At 39.1% G+C, this 23,309-nt stretch overlaps 1 protein-coding gene across 2 annotated transcripts in view; it reads left to right on the forward strand.

The window, feature by feature from the left end:
- The window catches only part of HS3ST5 (heparan sulfate-glucosamine 3-sulfotransferase 5), a 276,665-nt gene that overhangs the window by 168,290 nt on the left and 85,066 nt on the right, over positions 1–23,309 (forward strand). The gene's annotated exons all lie outside the window — the stretch shown is intronic.

Raw genomic sequence — 23,309 nt, forward strand, 5'->3', positions numbered from 1 at the left:
CCACATGCCGCGGAGCAACTAAGCCTGTGTGCCACAACTACTGAGCCTGTGTGCCACAACTACTGAAGCCCACATGCCTAGAGCCCGTGCTCCACAATAAGAGAAGCCACAGCAATGAGAAGCCCGTGCACCGCAACGAAGAGTAGGCCCCGCTCGCCACAACCAGAGAAAAGCCTGTGAGCGGCAACAAAGACCCAACGCAGCCAAAAATAAAATAAATAAATTTACTAAAAAAAACCTACAAAACTTTCTATGTCTTCATCTTCTCATCTCCAAAATAGGAATAATAGTAATATACCCATTTCCTTAAGTTGTAAAGTTTCAGTGAGCTAATAAAGAAAAAGAGCTTAGAATAGTGTCTAATACATTTCAAACACTCAAAAATCATTACTTATTTGTTACTGTATATACAATAATAGTTCATCTCATTTAATTTCTCAATAATACTAGAAGATAGATGGCATAATTCCCATTCTAAAAACTGGAACCCTGTGACCCTGAGCGGTCAGGTTACTGCCTAAGATGGAGAGAAGAGTCAGCATGAGAACCAAAGTGTCTGATCCTAAACCCTGGGCTGTTTCACTCCCCACGCTGTCTCACACAGGTGCCTAGTGACTAGTTCATATTGATCATAATGAAATTTATTCTTCTCTATTCTTATGGTTTAAACCAAATTTGAGTCAACAAGTATTTCTAGTCCCAGGCACTGAAGGAGAAAGATGAAGAAACTACAAGATGGCTATTCCTACCCTAGGATGTTTTACAATCTAGGTGATTCAAGTAATGAAACAAAGCAGAAATATCTAACACATTTTTTAACCACTCGTCTCTAGGTTCCTTATGAGACTGGCTCTTCCATGGTCCCTCCCTCACCCCATGTAATAATGTAGGTTGGACACAGTATCATTGTCTACAAAGATAACACTTTGGGGTTTGGTGGAATGTGCTACTTAAGAGTAAACCATAAAATTGATGAGTTTTAAAATTGTTTTATCTTATTTGAAATTATCTTGGAGAATTTACAAAGAGCTCTATTAAACTTGGCAGACTAGCCCCTCTTGGAATCTCTCTATTTTCTAGGAAGTTATCAACAGTCTTGTTCTTCTCACTGCCAAAATTCTTCAGCTGCTGCTACTTCATTTGTGCTGTAGCACTTAGCTCTGTGTTGGGATGTAGTAGATGATTGATAAATCCTTGATTAAGTTGAATTTTGTCACCCTACTAATACTTAAATATGCTCTGCTCTCCTGGCCTACCACTGAATTACAGAGTAACTTCAGAAGTCCTCTGTGGACCTAGAGGAACTACCTTATGTGAAGCATACCCAAGAGAGAGGAGTGGAAGAACTAACATGTTTGAACACTTACCTTATTCTAGGTTTTTTACTCTGCATACAGCATTTTATTTAATTCTCAAAGTAACTCCATGAAATAGGTATTATTATATCCCCTTTACCAACAAGGAAGCTAAAATCCAGAGAGTTTAACTAACATATTGTAAAAGTCACAAAGCTAGTGAGAAAGAATTTCCAACACAAGTCTAATCAACCAAGCAAATGATGAAGTAGTAATGGCGATGAAGTGAGGGCTCGATTCAGAGTTATGAGGCAGGGACTACGTTTTGACACTAACTACAAGTGACTCAGACACATCATAGAACCTCTTCATGCCTCAGTTTCCTCATCTCACATGACATTGTCAGGAGGATCAAAATATTTTATTTGTAAGATAAAATATGTGTGTGCTCTGAGTCCTTCTCCTCACAGAGCTGCGTGAACAGATGTGAGTTAAGGGCATGTACTTTAATGTGGTTGATAATTTTAATCACATCCTGCAAAACATTGTTAAGTTCAGGTGACATTTTTTGGCTAGCCAGCATTTCTCTATGGATGACACAGTGCATAGACTCACGTTCAGAAACGACCTCTTTGACCCGAGTAGTGAAACCAGAAAGCTGTCCAGTCATGACAGCCGCTCTGTCCACACATATACCGACACAAAATGACCAATTCAGTTTTCCTGATATGTAATCATTCAAAGACTTGAATAACTCTGCAGCTGTGGTGTTGGTTGGCAACAAAAGTGCACATAACATATCCTCACGCACATCCTCCTGAAAAATATATGGCACAAAAACAAGCATTGTTGCCCTGTTGTCAACATCGGTAGACTCGTCAACCTGGATTACGTACCATGGTGACTCAGTAATCCTCTCTAACAATTGTGCCTCAATATCCTCTGCTATTTCACCAATTCGTCTAGTTATGGTGCTAGCCAAAAGGGGAACACGTGCCACCTTTTGAACAGCATCCTCTCCCAAAAATTCATAGCAAATGTCCTTAGCAGCAGGCAGGATCAACTCTTCACCAATAATAAAGGGCTTCTTAGCTTTAGCAATGCGGTTAGCCACTAAGAATGATGCTCTCAGTACAGACACATTTGATGAAGTGGTGGCCTTCAATAATTGCTTCTGTTCTTTGTGTTCATGTTTTTTTCTTTTGAAAAACTCCAAAGTCTTGTCTTTTAATGCAGGGTGCTTGGTCTCCATGTGGCGAAGAAGTTTTGAAGGTTTCATGGCTTCATTGGATAGCCGGTCGCCACATATTATACAAAGCGGGCTTGGAGAATGTGAATCACCTGTTGCAATGAACCTGTAATTTAAGTAGGACTCTTGGTATTTTCTTTTAAATGCAGCTTTCTTTTTGTTGGCAGTGTTAAAGTCTTCTGCTCTCTCATCATTGGGTCTTTCCCCCTTTTCGAAGAAGCTCTCCAGCAACGTTTGTTTTTTACTCTTTTTGGCTAGGGTTAGCTTGTGGGCTTACAAAATCTGTGACTGAGACAAGTGCACAGTGCGGGAAAGAGGCTCGGATGGAAGTGGTAAATAAAATAATGGGCGGGCTATGCATGGACTAAAATAAGTGTCGGATTCTGACTTAAAGCCTGCCACCAGATGCGGCTTCATTGTCACTTGCCACTCACTGATAGGGTTTTTTTTTTGTTTTTTTAAAAATTTATTTATTTATGGCTGTGTTGGGTTTTCGTTTCTGTGCGAGGGCTTTCTCCAGCTGCGGCAAGCAGGGGCCATTCTTCATCACGGTGCGCGGGCCTCTCACCATCGCGGCCTCTCTTGTTGTGGAGCACAGGCTCCAGACGCGCAGGCTCAGTAGTTGTGGCTCACGGGCCCAGTTGCTCCGCGGCATGTGGGATCCTCCCAGACCAGGGCTCAAACCCGTGTCCCCTGCATTGGCAGGCAGATTCTCAACCACTGCACCACCAGGGAAGCCCACTGATAGGGTTTTGATATGAGTCTGCAAGCAGTTTATTATGGTCTCTGTGAAGTCAAACCTCTCTGCTAATGATAATCTGTATTTGCCGCCGCTCCCCAGCGCTAGCATCACCGCCTCAGCTCCACCTCAGATCATCAGGCATTAGAGTCTCATAAGGAGCGCGCAACCTAGATCCCTGGCATGCGCAGTTCACAGTAGGGTTCGTGCTCCTATGAGAATCTAATGCCACCGCTGATCTGACAGAAGGCGGAGCTCAGGCAGTAATGTGAGAGATGGGGAGCGGCTGTAAATACAGATGAAGCTTTGCTCGCTGGCCCACTGCTCACCTCCTGCTGTGCGGTCCAGTTCCTAACAGGCCACGGACAGGTACTGGTCTGTGGCCCAGGGTTTGGGAACCCCTAACCTAAAACATCCTACAGGCCTCAGTGGGATCCAGCCTGCTGCTTCTTGAAACAATCTCTTCAAAAGTTTTTCAGAGGAATTAATGGCACTCAAGTTGTACCTGATGTCTGGTTTTGACCTTGTAGATGTTGAAGAGAAGTCAATGTATTTGATGAGTTATTAAGCATGTGCTTCGGTTATTATGATAATAAAAACAGCTCAGTCTTGAAAAACTGTAAGGTGCTTTCCATTTCTGAGCATTTAATTGCATTCCTACTGAGTTTAGACAATAAATCATTAATCTCAGCATATGACCTAATGCATTTAGATTTAAGAAAATTACCTACATTTTTTCTACTCTTTTGTTTACATGCAAAGTTCCAGAAACCACCTACCAGATTTTTTTAAATTGTATTTTAACCTGAATGAGAACAGGTAACCTATCTGATACTTAGAACAGTATTCAAGAAGTAAAAGAGAAATTAAGAAACCACTTTCGTAAGTGTCTTTTGTGAAAGACTGCCTAGAAGAGGCTTCCAAGATTACTGCTGATATGGAAAAGCTATCATCAATTGTTCAGTTTCATCTGGCCAATTTCAGCTGTCAAGTATTCCTAAAACTATAGGCCTATGACAGTAACACATTTAACTTTTTTGAAATAGCCTCCCTAATATTAGCAGTTTAGCATTATTGTTAATTATTAAGCATCTTGATGGTTGAAGGGGTTGCAAAGATAATGATTTCAATAATATAGCAACAAATGGCTAATTTGGGGAACACTTTTAGGGTCTTGTCCTAAGTTATAAAAGTATTTTGTAAACTGTAAGTCACTATATGAATATTATTTATAAGAATAATTTTTAAAATACCAAATTATGTTTTTCTGAAAAGTACTGGAATATAACAGAGAAAAATGTTTCTATCTCCATTACTTAAAAAATATTCATACACATGTGTTCCTTAACACATAGTAGGATGGTACCCATCTCAGAGGAGACTCATATGAATTATATTATCTGACATTCATAGAGGGCCTGCTCTATGCTAGACACTTTGAAATAGGTATCTCTCAGTCTTCAGGATGTCCCTGCAAGGAGATTTTATTTTCCCCATATATCCTTATACAATTGGAGTTCAGAGAGGTTAATAAAGAGATTAGTAAACTAGTAAATGGTAGCACCACAATTCAAGCCCAAATCTTTTAGACTTTGTACTCATGCTCTTTAACTATTAGGGAAGCTAGTTACCTCCATAATAGATAGGAGGTAATGAGTCAAAAAGAAAAATTCTGAAAACAAAACAATAATAATAGCTACCATTTATTAATGTGCTGGACTGTGTACTGGGCTAGGTGCCCTAGGGGCTTTAAATTCATTATCCTAATAACCAGCTCAAAAAGAGTTCAGTCATCTCAGGTTTTTCAATTAAGTGGATATTCTTTTGAAGTTTTTTTTAATTGAAATATAGTTGATGTTCAATGTTGTATTAATTTCAGGCTTACTATGTAGTGATTTGACATGTGCATATATTATGAAATGATTATCACAATAAGTCTAGTAACCATCTGTCCCCCAAATTATCATAAGATTATTGACCACATTGCTTATGCAGTATATTACATTCCCATGGCTTATTTATTTTATAACTGGAGGTTTGTACCTCTTAATCCCCTTCACCTATTTCACCCACCTCCATCCCCTTCCACTCTGGCAACCCTGTTTCTTCTGTGTATCTAAAAGTCTGTTTTCATTTTATTTTGTTGTGTTTGTTTGTTTTGTTTTTTAGATTCCACATATAAGTGAAATCTTATGGTGATTGTCTTCCTCTGCCTGGCTCATTTTATTTAGCATAATACCCTGTAGGTCCATCCATCGTTATCGCAAATGGCAAGATTTCTTTCTTTAATTGCTGAGTAATATTCCATTGTGTGTGTGTGTGTGTGTGTACAACATCTTTATCCATTCATTGCTGATGGACACTTAAGTTGCTTCCATATCTTGCCTTTGCAAATAATGCTGCCATGCATATTGGCGTACATATGTCTTTTCGAATTAGTGGTTTTGTTTTCTTCAGGTAACTATCCAGAAGTGAAATTGCTGGATTGTATGGCAGTTCTGTTTTTAATTTTTTGAGGAACCTCCATACTGTTTTCCATAGTGGCTGCACCAATTTTCATTCCCACCAACAGTGCACAAATGTTCCCTTTTCTCCACATCCTCGCCAACACTTATTATTTGTTGTCTTTTTGGTAATAGCCATTCTGACAGGTGTGAGGTGATATCTCAATGGTTTTAATTTGCATTTCCCTGATGTTTAGTGATATTGGTCATCTTTTCATGTGTCTGTTGGTCATCTGTATGTCTTCTTTGGAAAAATGTCTATTTGGGTTCTCTGCCCAATTTTTAATTGGGTTGTTGTTTTTTTGATGTTGTGTTGTATGCGTTCTTTGTATATTTTGGATATTAACCTCTTAACAGATATATTATTTGCAAATATCTTCTCCCATTCAGTAGGCTGTCTTTCATTTTGTTGATAGTTTCCTTCGTTGTATGAAAGGTTTTTAGTTTGATGTAGTCTCATTTGTTTATTTTTGCTTTTGTTGTCCTTGCCTGAGGAAAAAAAAAATCTAAAAAAAAAGAAATATTTCTAAGACCAAATGTCAAAGAGTGTACTGCCTATGTTTTCTTCTAGGAGTTTTATGGTTTCAGGTCTTACATTTAAGTTTTTAATCTATTTTGAGTTTATTTTTGTATATAGTGTGAGAAAGTCATCCAGTTTGATTCTTTTGCATGCAGCCATTCAGTTTTCCCAATACCATTTATTGAAGAGGCTGTCTTTTCCCCATTGTTTGTTCTTGCCTCCTTTGTCACAGATTGATTGACCATAGAAGTATGGATTCATTTCTGGGCTCTCAATTCTGTTCCATTGATCTATGCAGCTGTTTTTGTGCCAGTACCACACTGTTTTGATTACTGTAGCTTTGTAGTATGGTTTGAAATTAAGGCACATGATACCTCCAGCTTTGTTCTTCTTTTTCAAGATTGCTTTGACTATTTGGAGTCTTTTGTGTTTCCATGCAATATTTAGGATTATTTGTTGTAGTTCTGTGAAAAATGCCTTTAGTACTTTGATAGGGATTGCATTTAATCTATAGATTGCCTTGGGGAATATGGCCATTTTAACAATATTAATTCTTCCAGTCCATAAGCATGGTAACTTTCTATTTGTTTGTGTCATCTTCAACTTCTTTGATCATTGTGTTATAGTTTTCAGAGTACAAGTCTTATACCTCTTTGGTTAGATTCATTCCTAGATATTTCACGCTTTTTGATGTAATTGTAAATAGGATTGTTTTCTTAATTTCTCTTTCTGATAGTTCATTTTTAATGTGTATAAATACAACAGATTTCTCTATATTAATTTTCTACTTTACTGAATTCATTTATTAGTTCTAACAGTTTTTTGGTGGCATCTTTAAGATTTTGTATATATAGTATTATGTCATCTGCAAACAGTGACAGTTTGACTTCTTCCTTTCCAATTTGGATTCCTTTTATTTCAAATGAATTGGATATTAATATTCCCATCTGCCTTGTGAGAAATTTAAGGTTCAAGGCATTGAGTTACTAACTCAAGATAGCACCCCTGGTAAGTAGCAGAACCAAGTTGCCAACTCAGGTCTTGCCAAGTTCCAAAATTCATAATCTTTCTATAGACTATTATAAACTAAAATATAATATATGTCTGATTTATATTTTAGGTTGTGGACTGCTGCATCATTATCTTTTTACTCTGAATTTATTCTCAGAATGATTTTAGTTTTGTTTAGAAATTACTGAGCTTTCTGTTAGTAAGAAACTTCCAGAAAATTAACACTAATTCAATGAATATGCACTAGTCTGTGTTTCTTCTAATAGTGCTCATGTTTACATTAAAGTCAGAGTTAACATTAACTATCTAATGTGCCCAGCTTATATTTTATAATCTAGAATTTCACTAAGAACTTAAGAATTGAAACGTATTAAATTTAGGAAAACTGTCTCATTTACATAAATTGCTGTGCTGGAATACTAGAAGTTACAAACACAACTGGATAGCTTTCATCCTAATCTTACAAGAAGCCTAGAGCAGCATTGTGCATTCATCCATTAAACAAATATCTATTGATTGCCAACTATTTTTATAAGTGTGTGCTAGGAAGATAGGCAGATAATAAGAACTCAAACACCCTTGCCCTCAAAGACCTTTACAAATTAATTAGGGAGAAAAGACATGATAACTATTAAGCAACAAAGACTGAGTTAAGTAATATTGCAACAGTGAAATACATCATGTTAAACACCAAAAAATGAATGCTTCAATTTCATGGCTGGAGGTGCTGACTATGGGTTGAAGTGGGGAAAAAAAGCCTTTCCGAAGGAAGGCAACTGGCTAGGCAGAGAGGATGGATGGCACTGGCCGGGCCGGTGTTTGTGGTGGAGGTGCCCAGGCAGCAAATACATTTATTATCCTGAAGGTTTGTGCAGGGGAACTGGAAAAGATAAGATTGGAAAAGGAGGTCAGGCCAGATAGCCAAAGGCTTCGATTCTAGCTGAAGACTCTGACCTTTGGCCTCCGGGTGATGGGGAGTCATTGAAAAATTTTGAGCAGGGGAATGATATAATTAAAATAGTGCTTTAAAAAAGATTAATTTGGCAGGACTAGGGAGGATGGTTTGGTGGAAAGAGAGCAAGAGCAAAGAAACTACTGCAATAATTTGGGTCTAAGGTGACGAGGTTCTGGACAGAGTAACAATGGGACTAGAAGGAAAGAAACAAATGCCAGAGAGAGTGCAAAGAAGGACATAAAAGAAGGTGATGTCTAGATACGGGAGAGAGCGGCACAAAATAGATTAAATTCTGTTTAGGAACTTCTATAGTTTATAAAAGTGGATAGAGTTCACTTGATGTTATGTACAATATTCATGGTCTGAGATGTCATTAGATTCAAGGAAGATCTTGCTTTTACTCAATGTAGCATTTCTTTTAGCAAAATCTACAGTGAAGTGCTGCTTTCCAAGAGATAGTAGATGATATTGTAAAAATGCCTGAGAGAATAATTCTAACTGTGTATCATAGTAGTAATAGTAATAATAATAATAATAACAACCGTAGTTACAGAATGGTAGCAAAATTAGATGAGTAAAGAAAATTTAGCAAAACGCTGTTATTTAATTTACCTCCAGAATTCCAATTTATTAGTTTAGCTGTTGTATTTTCTACCAAATTGACTTCTAAAACAGTGAATTGAATGTCTAGAGTACATTATTGTCACACATTATTGATATGATTCTCTAGTAATTTGGGGTTTATTTGGTGCCTTCCCCCAAGGATTATTTCCATTGTCTTCAAGATGTCTTTGTATAATAATTATTTTACTTTATAGATGGAAAAATTAAGCCATAGAGAAAGTGAATTCAAATGACTTATCCAAGGTGGTGTGAGAGCAGAAGAATATATCTTTCCTATGGATCCAGTGGACTACATAGATAAAATAAAACTAGAAAGACATCAATATTCTTTTCAGTTGTTTAGGTTTAATAAAAATACCCAGTGCCAGGCAAATGCAACCTTCTTCCCTAGAACGAACACACACACACACACACACACACACACACACTCTCTCTCCCTCTCTCTCTCTCTCTCTCCATTGTATTACTATGATATATATATATATATATATATATATATATATATATATATATATATATCAGTTACTTCAAAAAGCAAGTGTCATTTTAATATTACTTAGATGCTGTTTTTAGTGCATCAAGTAAGACATATTGTGGCTTCTAATATTAATTCATTCCCCACTTAGCATTGTTAAGAATATTTATGTTCTAGTATAGAGCAAAACATATTGTTATCCATTTTCCCCAGCTTTGATATAAAAGCATTCTTCAGTTGTTTTCTAGGGACGAATGTTGTCAAAGTTTGACAGTAATTTATGTTGTCAGTCCATTACGTTGATTTTATGGCAGCCAACACAACTATTGTCCATTTATGAGAAACCCGAGGACCACTCTAGGTCTCTGCAAAGGCCGTTTGATACCTGCCCTCTCATATGGCTGACCTTGAGGGGAGCTGAGTTTGGTAATTTATGGCAAACGCTATCTAGGAAGACCTATTTGCAAGATTCACTGTCATTTAGTGCTAAATGATCATTGCTGAGGCCAGAGACAATCTGAGCTCCTGACAGAGCAATCCCATAAAAAATATTGCCTACCCACCCAGGTGTCCTTTCCAATTATCTGGAGTAGAAATTAATACTTTTAAAAGCTGCTAGTTTTTGAAAGGTTATTACAATTTATTCCAGCCGTTTCTTTTGCACATTATGATGAATTAGTTTATTACACCATTATTTTCCATGTCAGCTTTTTAGAAGATTGAACCATAATGTTGAAACATTAGTGTGAATGGCAAACATACTATTTTACAGTTGAGTAATATATTTCTTTGAGAAAAATGTGCTCAGTTTTTAATAACAGGTAATTTTATGTCTATGTTCCCTAATGCTATTGTCAGGTATTATTTATTTCTGTTTGGTAAGAAGTAGAGAACTTTCTCTTAAAACGTTAATGGTGGTTTAGACAGATTTTAGAGTCATAGTAAGAATATATGACTTAAAAGTAGAAAATATAAATTGTAAGTGTTTTTCCCTGAAAGCTCGTATTTTCTAAGGTTTTCTTGACACCAATTTAATATATGATTAATTCCAGGGAGAGTAATACTTCAGTCTTAATTTTTTCTCTAAAGGTAGTGGACAGGAAGGTGGATTTTTTATTCATTTTTCTAAGGTTCTAACAAGTTTCCAGTTTTTCTTTAATAAAAAAACTTTTTTATCCTAAATGATTTGTTGCTTCATAAATCACTTAGTGATGTTCTATCATTTACAGGTACTTTGTAAATAATATTAATTAGCACTTTAATAGAGATTTATTTTTTTCAGTCATTGTTCTCTATTATTGTCTACTAAAATTGTAAAGAAGTATAGTTAATTTTCTATTTACCAGGTATTAAAAAATACTCATTTTACCTCTATGTGACAAAAATTGATTAGATGTATTCTAAAGAGTACTCAGTGTTGTATATTTTTATTCATATAGCAAATATTTTTTGGATGCCTGTTACGTGCCAGGCATTGTAAACTGTGTGGAGTTGGGACAGAGCCATAGCAACATTTTAGAAATGTGTTCTTTTTATTTCTGTTACAATTATTTTTATCCCTACGGTTTTTAAAAAATACAACTCCACAAAATTCTGAATCCTGAGTAAACTGAGCATGTAAACAAATTCAGTAACACTTTGGAAGCTTTACATTTGCTACCTCCAATCCCACAAATGCTTGCCAAAGGAAATAGCGTTTTTTGCTTTCTCATCAAACACATTTGTTTCTTTAGCAAACGTTTTCAATATTGAAGTATTTATTTTTGTTGATATGACTGAAACAAATGTTAGTTTTAGCAGAATTACGATTTACAACGTTCTATAAATTTTTCCTATTCTGCCAGAGGATTTCTTGATAACGTATAGTCTCATAATGGGAGTGCCAAAGTTTCTTTTTTCTGGGGGTGGATTTTTACTGAAGTATGGTATACATACAGGGAAAACGCACACATAATAAGTATACAGCTCAATGCATGGTCACAAAGTGAGCAGATCTGTGTAAGCAGCACTCAAGTCAAGAGACAAAAATCACCAGCCTTCCAGCAAACATCCCTGTCTCCTTCCAGCTACCACCTCCCACCCTCACCCCAGTAAACATTCTTCTGATTTGTGGCATCTTAGATTACATTGGGTTCTTTTTTGAACTTTATACAAGTAAAATCATGATAAAAGTATGACATCTTTTCCTCAATGTAATATTTTCGAGATTCATCCACATGGTTGTATGTAGTTGTACTTTATTGTCATTGCCACATGGTGTATTTCTTCATTTAAATATACCATATATTATTTACCCAGTCTACATTGATCACTAGATTGATTACATTTTGGGATTATTGCAAAAAAATGCTTGTATGAGCATTAACACACATATCACTTGAAGAAAAATGAAAGCATTTCTGTTGGAAATATCCTAGGAGTAGAATAGCTGTGTCTCAGGATAGGTATAGATTCAGGTTTCATAAATACTGCCAAACATTTTCCAGAGTCCCGGTAATCTCTTACACTTACTAGTTATTTTACTTTGGACCCCAAGCTTAAAAATAACTGGGGAGAATTGGAGCGAATAATTTCTAGGTTTCTTTCAGGCCAAAAATTCTGTAATTCAGTACTTGTTTACAGTGGAGAACATTAGCATCGATTTCAACATAAGGCAAATAATGAAAGTCTGCTATTTGGTTTTCCATTATATTTCTCTATTTACATTTGCATCTGGATTTGACTGTTAATGAACCTGAGCATTCACATTTTATGCTAAATAATGAAATTACAGTAACCGATGCAGAAGAGCTGGAAAGTTTTCTGGTTTGCCCAATTGCATTTTTTTTCATGTAACACAGAACGTTGTTTGCCCGGCTGATGGTAATAATTAGCCAAATGCAAAACAGTCTCGCCCTTCAATGTTCCTGGTTATTTCCACTGGAGTAAATCAGGGGTTGTAGGTGTACATCTCTTTTGGTATTTTACACAAAACAAGTACTCAGTACATTTTTGATGAACTCATTTATCCATTTTGTTGAATGGGGTTTTTTTTGGGGGGAGGGCTTTGGGGGTTTCATAGAATCTTGGTTCTGCCAACTGACTTTGGCCAAATTATTAATCTCCGTTAGTCTTTTTTTTTTTTTTTAACGGAACTTGTTTTTTTGTTTGTTTTTAAATTTTTATTTATTTATTTATTTGTGGCTGTGTTGGGTCTTCGTTTCTGTGCGAGGGCTTTCTCCAGCTGCGGCAAGCGGGGGCCACTCTTCATCGCGGTGCGCGGGCCTCTCACTATCGCGGCCTCTCTTGTTGCGGAGCACAGGCTCCAGACGCGCAGGCTCAGTAATTGTGGCTCACGGACCCAGCTGCTCCGCGGCATGTGGGATCTTCCCAGACCAGGGCTCGAACCCGTGTCCCTTGCATTGGCAGGCAGATTCTCAACCACTGCACCACCAGGGGAGCCCCTCCGTTAGTCTTATTTTCTTCATCTGCAATGTGGAGAAATAATAGAACTTGCCTCATGGATCACTGTGAGAACAAATGACATAGCACATGTGAAGCACTTCACACAGTGCCTACATGTGATACCCAATAAATAACAGGTGGCGTTATTGTTGTTTTTTAAATTTTAAGATGGGTATTCTTCCAACCTCTGTCTAAAAATAGTAAAGATTCCCTTGTTCATACTTTGTGGATAGACAGATATGCTATAAAGTCAATCAGAACCTGACAGCTAGATTTTATTCTTCTTTTTATTAATTATTCCACAAATAAATATTGAGTACCTACTATGTGCTATGCACTATGCAACATTGTACACCTACAATCCCTGATTTCACCATAAACAGTCCAGACACTGCTCTGGGCAGAGCTGATATGGCTCTCAAGTCCTCACGCAGTGAATGTGTGGTGGGACTCGGTATGAAGGGGAAGTCCAGACACTATCGAAGAGGCCCTTCACTTCAGGAAGACTTCCTGGAGGAAGTGACAGCTCAACTAACAACTGATAGATGCATAGGACTTAACCAGGTGAGGGAGGGGTAAGGAATGTACAAGAGCTAGAGCATACCAGGCAGAGGAAATAGTATGAGCGGACTGGAAGATTTTCAGAAAGACTGAAGCTTAGCAGACTAGATATGGGGAAAAAAAAATGAAATGTGTCCAAAAAAAAGAGGTAAGGCTAAAAAGGCAAGGAGATGCCCATCCATTAAGCCCTTATAGATTGGACTTTGGACTTTGGACTTCGGACTTTATCCTGACGATAATGAGAAACAATTGAATGGTTTTAAATTTGAGTATCTTGATCAGATTTGTGTATTAGAAGGACCACTGTTGGTACAGAGTGAGGAATGGATTGGGTGGGAACAAGACAGGAGGCAGGAAGAACAGATAGGAGGTTGGGACAGTAAAAAGGGTGGAGGTATCAGCAGTCTGGATTCAGGTCTCAGCAGTGAGAACAGGGAGAAGAGGATGGATAAAAAATATCTCACTTGGAAATCTAGGATGGCACCCACAGTCCTAGCACAAGCAATGGAATGGGCAGTCATAGTTGTCACTGAAGGAAAGAAAACAGAAGGAAGAGGAGGTGGAGGTGAAAGATGGATATATTCCAGCTTTGGTGCTTGAAGGCTTGTTGAGTTTGAAGTGCGTGTGTTATCTAAGTGCAGAAGACCAGTAAGAGCTGAATAAATAGTTTTGCGTTTAGGAGAGAAATCTTAGCTGAAGATGTAAATAACACGGTGATTGCAGCAGCCGTGAACACCTGACAGGTTGCTTAAGCAGAGTTTAGAGTGAGAAGACAGAGGCTTAGAACAGAGCCCTGAGGTAAAGCCATATTTCAGATATAGATGGAATAAGAGGTACCTCAAAGGACACTGAGAAGGAACAGCCACAGACGTGGTAAGAAAATGTAGAGTGTGGTTATCGTGATGGCCAATGGGATAAAATGTTTTTAGAAGGAGAGAATGAATGGCTAGTGGTGGCAGATGCTGCCTAGGTGTGAAATAAGCTGGATATTGAGACGTGTAACCACCAGATTTGGCAACAAGGAGATCTGTGGAAACTTTGCTAGGAAGTGGCTGGCTTTGAGCAAGTCGAGGTACAAATAATAAATGGAAACACAACTAAGATTTGATGGAATTTCAGGTAAATGTGATGACTAAATAGCACGTTACAGAACTATATTAGTAAGGTAATTACTCTGAGATCTGTTAAATACATATTTTAAAACTTAAATACAACAACTACAAAATATCTACCACTTCAATCATGTTTTCTTTTTCCATAATGGGTGTTCATCACTGGTTTAACATACACCTTTGAATCATAAAAATGTTCTTTAGAAGAATATGAATTTTATGTCTTAATCTGATTATTAGTAACTCGCCTTTTGAAACTCAGCTGAGAATTCTGAAGAAACAGGAATGGGGTGAGGGAGAATGTTCCCTTTAGAGAAATTCCTTTTGGAGATTTTTTTTGTTAATGTTGCAAAGAATAGAATGTGGACGCAAAGCATGGAGGAATTCCAACTGGAAGGAAAGTTCCTGTCCTTGCATTTACATATATGCAGAGTCAAACTTGGAGAGAGAATATACTCCTTGGCGGAAAAGTCGGTGATTCATTGTTGTGAGCTAAGAGGGTACATGTTATAAATCATAAGCAGGAGAAGCAAGTTCTGTTTTCCCTGCCCTGTTCCACTTTCATTTTCAGCTCTTTTCATTTCAGGAGCAGCTCCTGTTAGGGCACCAGGGTAAAGCGTAGCAAATTCATTTAGGAGGGTGTAGGAACACTATGTGAAAGCACTGCTTCCAATTCATCTATAAATGTAAGGTGCATTTATCCTCACATTTCACACCAAGCCCCAGACCAGTTTAATGCGTGAGATTCATGTTTAAAAGAGATTTGAAAAGGATTGTGTTTGGGGAATTTTCCTTTTAAAAATATATAAGGTCACTGGGGAAGGGTAAGCTGGGACGAAGTGAGAGAGTGGCATTGACATATATACACTACCAAATGTAAAATAGATAGCTAGTGGGAAGCAGCCCATAGCACAGGGAGATCAGCTCGGTGCTTTGTGACCACCTAGAGGGGTGGGATAAGGGAGGGTGGGAGGGAGACGCAAGAGGGAGGAGATATGGGGATATATGTATACATATAGCTGATTCACTTTGTTATACAGCAGAAACTAACACACCACTGTAAAGCAATTATACACCAATAAAGATGTTAAAAAATAAATAAATAAAATAAAATCTTTGCCAGTTTCAAAAAATATATATATATAAGGTCACTTAGGTGGATGATAGAATGGGTCCTTTCACGGACAGGGCGTCCTCTCACAGTGGCTTTGGTGCGTGAAGGCAGAGCTAAGGAGCGGTGCTTTGTGGAGCGGTTGGTGCGCTCAGTGGCAGAGCCCTGCGGGGCACCCCTCACCCTTGTCCTCCACCTCACTGAGCGCCTCCCCTCTGGGGATGGGGCACTCTGTTCTCACTTCATCTCCAGCACAGCTGAGAGGTCGATACTCTAATTATATTCATTTCACAGAAAGGGAAAGGCAGAACCTGAGAAATGAAGTAATTTGCCCAAGTACACAACTAATAAGTAACAAGACCTGGATTCAAACCCAGATTTTTCCACAATGACATACTGGAACTAAAGAGTTTTGTGCTTGTTTTGTTCATTTTTGTTTTTGTTTTTGTTTTGGCTTTTTGCTTTCTTTCCAAGTTTTGAATAGAGTCTATTTGCTTGATTAACAGAAGACTAATATTGTTGTCTTCTAAATCTATCACAGGCTTCACTTTACCACCCTATTCTTTTCTTTCCTTTATTCTTTATATGTATTTATATCTTATTATTTACCTCCTGGAGCTGACCTTCTAAGTGGGAGAGGGGAGAGGTAGACAGTAAACACATGTATAACCACGACAGCGGGGAAAGAGAAGGCAAAGTCAAGTAGAAAGGGAGTGCCAAGGGGATGGAAAGAGAGGCGTTGTGTTCTCAAGTAAGGCAGTCAGGGAAGACTTTTCAGGTGAGTTAAAGTTAGACAGAAGCCACAGGGGGCAAACCCTGCCCACAGCCCAGTGCAGTGCACCTCAGGAAGAGGAAGCCTGACCAACCAACCCAAAGCAGGAACTTGCCAAGTGTTTGTGTGTCCCTACCTCTGTCTTCCCCAAGGCAAGGAGGCCAGGTAGCCAGAATGAATAGGTTAGGGGAATGGAGAATGGCTAGCGAGCTACTAAATCCGACAGGCCTGGTAATGGGGCAGCTGGTCTGACCTCAGAGGGCCCTGTAAGTCACGTGAGGACTTTAGTCAAATCTAGTAAGGAAGTCACATTTACAATTAATATTGCTTTAACATGTCCAATCCAAGTTTTACTGGTTTGCTCCTCTTTCGGGTTTCCTCTTAGTTATAAATAGATCCAGTTGGATGATTTGTCCTGAAACCAAGGAGAGCAGGATCAGAAAATAAGCAAGCTGCCGCTCCCCTCTCCTCCCCTGGGGCAGGCAGCAATACAAGATCACAGATTTCTCTGGTCTGCCTGCAAAAGATCAGAGCTGGCCAAGAGATGAACCATTCCAGACATAGCCTTTCTCATGCCGATTTTTCCATCTCTGCTCCCCCACCCACCTGCATTTATTAATAGCCTGAAGTCCAAGAACCAAGTCTCCAGCAACTGAATTTGCTTCTGCTTCTGCCCACTTCCTTGACCCAGGAAATAAAACCCACTGTGATCCTCTCTGCTCCCCACTGAACCCCCTCCTGACCCCATGTGCCCTCAGTCCCCGTGGGTCTCCTAGGTAATTCCTCCCTACTCACTGTTGCCCACTTGAAGGGACCTGAACAGCAAAGAGCTGAAGGGAAAATAATCTTGACCTTTCTGAGTCAAGAAAGGTCAAGATTATTGGCTTGTTCATCTGCAAAATGGGCCTGATCTTGCCCAGCCTGCAGAATTGTTGTATGGGGTAGTAGCTATTAATAAAGTGATTATGGCTGATTCCAGGTGAGTCCTTGATCCGATAGGAGAAAAAGGAGGGCAAAAAGGGGGTCCCAGGAACTTGAAATAGAAGAAACAGAGGTGAAAATTACTTAACATTTTTGTTCTAGCCTCATAGTCTCACCATACTGCCACTTCTGAGTGCAGAAGAGTTAACTAGAGTGAGATAACACAGAATATGATAGTCCAGGGCCAAAGCTTGATCTGTCCATCAATATGGTGTGATGGGAGTCTGCCCAGTTGAGAACATGAATATGAAAATGAGCATCTGGCAATTCCTGCCCTTAAGAGTGGCCAGAGTTTTTCAATGGGTGGGAAGGAAGAGTATATCAATGAAGATATAGAAACAGACAACATTTGGAAAATTAGGTTGTATAACAGAATTCCAATAGAATATGTAAATATTCCAACCTATTGTCACTTAATGGGGGATTTTTGAACATTATTCTGTTAGCTATACTGAAGCAGGGTAGATGCAGGGTGTCAGGGCCTGGCACAGCCCCACCAGCACAGGACATACAAGAGGCTACATGTCAGCCGTATGTACTCTAAGGAAGTCTAGACTAAAAGACGGAGGCCACTTTGTTTTTTTGTTTTTATTTATTTATTTATTTATTTATTTATTTATTTATGGCTGTGTTGGGTCTTCGTTTCTGTGTGAGGGCTTTCTCTAGTTGTGGCAGGCGGGGGCCACTCTTCATCGCGGTGCACGAGCCTCTCACTATTGCGGCCTCTCTTGTTGCGGAGCACAGGCTCCAGACGCGCAGGCTCAGTAATTGTGGCTCACGGGCCCAGTTGCTCCGCGGCATGTGGGATCTTCCCAGACCAGGGTTCGAACCCGCGTCCCCTGCATCGGCAGGCAGATTCTCAACCGCTGCGCCACCAGGGAAGCCCGGAGGCCACTTTGAACGGCAGCAGTCATGTTACCACTAACACAGACATCGGGCAATAAAGGGATGTTTTGATGGGAAAGTTAAATAGGACAACTGGGAATATTCAGGCAAATGTGTAGGGCCTCAATCATTGGCTGGGATCATAGGCAAGACTTCAACTCTTTGTAGAGTCAAGAAGGACAAGAGGGGTTAGAGACTAGGACTAACATGGGGTAAACTAAAGAGTGTGGAAATAATTCGCCAGGTCGTCAGGCAGATTCAGTTAACAAAACTAAGATCCAATACATAAAGGCAAGACAGAAACTTTGGAGTCACAACCCAAAGCATAGGCGAAAGCACCTAACAGCAAAAGCTGCATGATGCTGACACCGAGATCCTACATCCCTCCCAGCTGAGGTGGGCACTGATTGGTACCTGCATTTGGGAGGTTAGGCCATAGGAAGAAAGTGTGCAGAGGCAGAGAACTGAACCTGTGCTAACCCCTCTCATCTAGCAAGCTCTCAGTAAAATCCAGTGTTAGCCTCTGGATTTCCTCGGGCTGCAAGATGAAATTCTGAGAAGACGAGAAAAGTAAATCTGTAGAGTTGTTTGGGGGTTTCAAATTCTTTATAAAAACCAGTTCTTGCTTAGCTCATATAGTTACAGAATAATTCTTAATTATCTAAAATTTCACCTCTAGGTGGATTTTAGTGAAGAATTATGTCCTCAGAAACTTAAAATTCTGGAATCAAAAGTAAAGACATTAAAAATGTGGGTGTGTTAATAATAGTTAATGAAGCCTAAGAGTGGTATGTGCTATGCAGATGTGAGTACACTGAGAGAAACACAACTGTGCACTTGCAAAGACGGATTCTTTTTCATTAAAAAGAGAAAAAATAAAATGTGTGCTAATATTGAGAATGGAGACTAAAATTTTCTTTTGAATAAATCAAAGAACAGAAACATGAACTTGCCAGTTTACAATTAACTCAGACACAGAATAGGATACAAGAGGAGAGCAGAATGTTGTTGAACTGGAAAAGAACAACCTTATAAAAGCTGGCGCAAGAACTTATGTTTTCCTGTTTTAATTTACAGCTTGTGAAGTGTTGATATAACTTTCTACATTTTATATAATTTGATTGTAAGTGTCCTCTTTCAAAGGGACTTTGAGTATATTGGAATTCATTGGGCAAATGCTTATTCAGAAGCAAATGGTTATTCGTCTACTTATTGGATTCCAGAGAGAGCTTGTGCTGGTTCGTTTAGACCACTGGAATCCTGGCCACCAGCAAGCTAGTCAACAAGATGGCTAGTTACGTTTATGAGTATTTCTTTTAGAGGCATTTAGTTTCAATCCCACAAATGGTAGCTGCAGTCCGTTAGTCTCTGAGCCAAACTTTTCTGTGTCCTCTTGTACTTAGCAAGATTGCTATTGCAGCAACACAGTTCCTCCAAGTTCAGTGAGACTCAGCGGGGCGAAAACAAAGCTATGTCACAGCAATTTAATCCCAGCTCACCTTCCCCTTTACTGGATAAACAATCAAACACCTGCTGAATTCTGCTCCACATAATGAGAACATCTGAGCAACAAAGGTCAAAGAACACTGACATTTGATCTTAAAGGCAATACAGTAGAGCCCCATTACAGAGAAGATTTTTATTACGTGGTTTCAGATAGCTATTCTGTGGGTCAAATCATACTGCCCAAAATAAACAAAACCCCTAAAAATCCTGACTCAATATGGTTGGTTTGTAAGGCCTATACCTCATCATCAACATTTTTAGGTGTTTGATTTGATCAGAATTAGCCTTCATTTGAATAACTTGAAAAATGATCATTTAAAATTTACAGGCATAAGGGAATAGGTGTTTTCTGGTTTTTTATTCATGGTTTAAACAAGCAGTGAAATATGTGAGATGAAAGAATATTAAGTTATACTAGAATTCCCACTTTCAAGAATAAGCAAAATACTTTGAGTTTTGAAAATGTCTAAAACACAAGTTTTCCAGTGTAATTCACAGAAGATACCTTGACTGTCCCCTCTGGGTTTTTTTCTCCATGCTTCTAGTGAATAAATAAATATGATCACAAATGACAATGCTTTCTTTCATGGTTTTATTGTAACTACTGAGTTCATTTCCTACAGTCAGGTATTACCTCCTTCCCTGGGCCTTTTTAAAAATACATATTGTACATTATAGAATGCAAATCCCCCTTACCTTCTCCCACCACACCCAAATAGCTTATGAACCCCCATATTCTTCACAAAATCTCTCCTGAATGAAAATGAAGTAGGGCTTTCCCCTCCAATCCTCCATATTAAGGTCTAATTGCAACAGCTTTCCACATTCTCTACTCTGTAAAGGGCACTTGTATAATTTCTTATATATGAAGTAGATACTTACTTTGATGTACTTAGTCAAAAAGGCAGCTGAATCTCTATACATTTGCTTATGAGATTACCCATCTTAGAAAACTTTAAGAGGGCAAACACTGAACAGCCATCATTTTGTACTCTGTGGGACTGGAGCCTGATAGAGCTTGGTGGTGTTTTATGTTTACGGTTGCGTGGACATAGGCTGTGTGACATCTAGATCTGTGTGCATGAATAAAAGTACAGGTGATAACAACCTCCACAGGACATCTAAAGCAGTTCAGTGTATTGGAAATGTTGTTAAATTAATTCCATTCAGGTGGTAATAATGAGCAAAAGACTAGTTTTCAACAAGAGTACTTGATGGCAGCCAAGAAAAATGGAATTAGCCATTCCTTACTCCCTACTGAATACAAATTCTCGTATCTAAAAGTAACACTAGGCCAATAGTATCAGAACATCCTCCTGGCAGAAATAGAGTCATTTCTCATTTAGCTAACATGTTCGTCTAACCAGCAAAGCGGAACTGTATCTTAAGAATACAGTTCTTGATACTGGATGGTGCAGAATTACCAAGATATTTAACAGTGCTTTAATTCATTCAAGATTACTTTTTTTTTTTTAATCCTAGCAAATTCATACTTTTTTTTAAAATTAATTAATTTATTTATTTTTGGCTGTGTTGGGTCTTCGTTTCTGTGCGAGGGCTTTCTCTAGTTGTGGCAAGCGGGGGCCACTCTTCATCGCAGTGCGCGGGCCTCTCACTGTCGCGGCCTCTCTTGTTGCAGAGCACAGGCTCCAGATGCGCAGGCTCAGTAGTTGTGGCTCACGGGCCCAGTTGCTCCGCGGCATGTGGGATCTTCCCAGCCCAGGGCTCGAACCCGTGTCCCCTGCATTGGCAGGCAGACTCTCAACCACTGCGCCACCAGGGAAGCCCAAGACTACTTTTGAGTAGCTGATAAGAATGAAAAATTTTATGTGTGTATTGCACTTTTCTACATGTAATTTCAGGGGGCGTGATATGCCCCAGATTCAAAACTCCTGCTGACTCTACGAATTTACAATGTCTAGAAAAATGATTTTGTGGTGCCGAGAACTGAAATTTCAAATTTAAAATGACTCTAGAGATGATGCTTATATTTGTTCTTATATCAAATGTATCGAATCGTTCTGAAATCATGATTTCATGCATTGGGATGAAGGAGGACTTATTTGCTATGCCAACGAAATCCCAAACCACAGAAGCTTCCATATAATAGAAGTTTGTTTCTCACTGCCCTAACCATTTGGAGTGAGCAGTCCAGGCTGGTAGGGTGGCTCTGCTCCATGAGATTATTCCAAGACCCAGGTTCCTTCCACGTTGTTTTCCATCATCTTCATCTTCATGCTTGAAGCTGCTGGTGCTCCCACCCATGAAAGAGCAGAAATGAAGGGCAATCAGGTAAATGATACGGAAGTAGTGCACGTCACTCAGCTCACATTCTGTTAGTGAGGATTCAGTCATATGACCACATCCAGCGGCAAGGAAGGCTGGACACATAGTCTGTGGCAGTCCCCATCCAGTGTGTGCCTCTGGGTGGCCAGATGCACATGTGCTTTTCAAAAACCCAGCCAGTTTTTGCATCCAGCACATAGTCATGTACCAGCTTTCCCATCCGGAGCAGAGATGGCTCCTGTGTTCCAGCCACCTGTAAACAAACAGTCAAGCTGTCTGACTCTACTCACCTGCCCTCAATACATAGTGTGGGCCTAGGAATAGGACAACTACCATAAAAGTGCTCCTGTAGAGAAGAAGTCAAGGGAAACACAGAGCAGTGGTCCATGCCAGTGCTGAAATCCTGATGCTTAGGAACTTCTGGGACTCTGTACCCTGCCTGGGGACTTGTCCCCTTGGGTAAGTCCTCTGGGAGTTTCTTCCTTGTCCGGTATTCTCCTTAGCCATATCTGAGGTGAGATAGAAAGAATACCTTCTTTGGGGCCTAATTTAGAGATTGAATGATCACAGGCTTTTATGGGCTAGACTTCTGGTTTCTTTAGCAACATGAGTCTCTAAAAATTTAATCAGGTTCAGCTAGTCTCTGCCATAAGAAAGGAAGAAAGCTGATTACTTTTTTGTTTTGTTTGTTTTGTTTTGTTTTAAAACAGCAGTTACCCTTTAATGGCACTGACAAATTGTTCTCTCAGATATCCTATTTTGCTGTTTTTGTGATCAGTCATCAGAATAAGGCTCTCTGCTATCAAAGACTGCTTCTTGTAGATCAGTGTTTTAAAGAGAAGAGGCATATGTAGAAGCAGAATAACTGGATCAGGTTATTTTTGTCAATATTAATGGAAATGCTGAAGGCAGTCTTATTTCCAAATCAGACTAATTTCGTCTGCTAAAAATGATGAGGCTTTGGACCCATTTCGTTAGCCTGTCTCCAATAGCAATTTACTTCAATGCAACCTGAGGAAGATGTACTTGCCTTTCAGCTGTCCACTGGTTTAGAGGTAATGAGGCATAATGGTAATAGCTCATTTAAAGTCACTTTCCACAAATTCTTTAAATTCAGTATGACACTATAGTCAGAAATGGTCAGCCCAGAGCAGAGAATTGTGGCTTGGTGGCAGACAGCCCTCTTCCTGCCATGGCAGAGCCTTCCCATGACACAACCACACATGCACGCCCTCTCACAAGCAATTCCCCAGACAGCAAAGACTGAACTCTCACTTAT

The sequence above is a fragment of the Balaenoptera borealis genome (assembly GCF_965194805.1).
Source record: "Balaenoptera borealis genome assembly, chromosome: 9".
Lineage (NCBI taxonomy): Eukaryota > Metazoa > Chordata > Mammalia > Artiodactyla > Balaenopteridae > Balaenoptera > Balaenoptera borealis.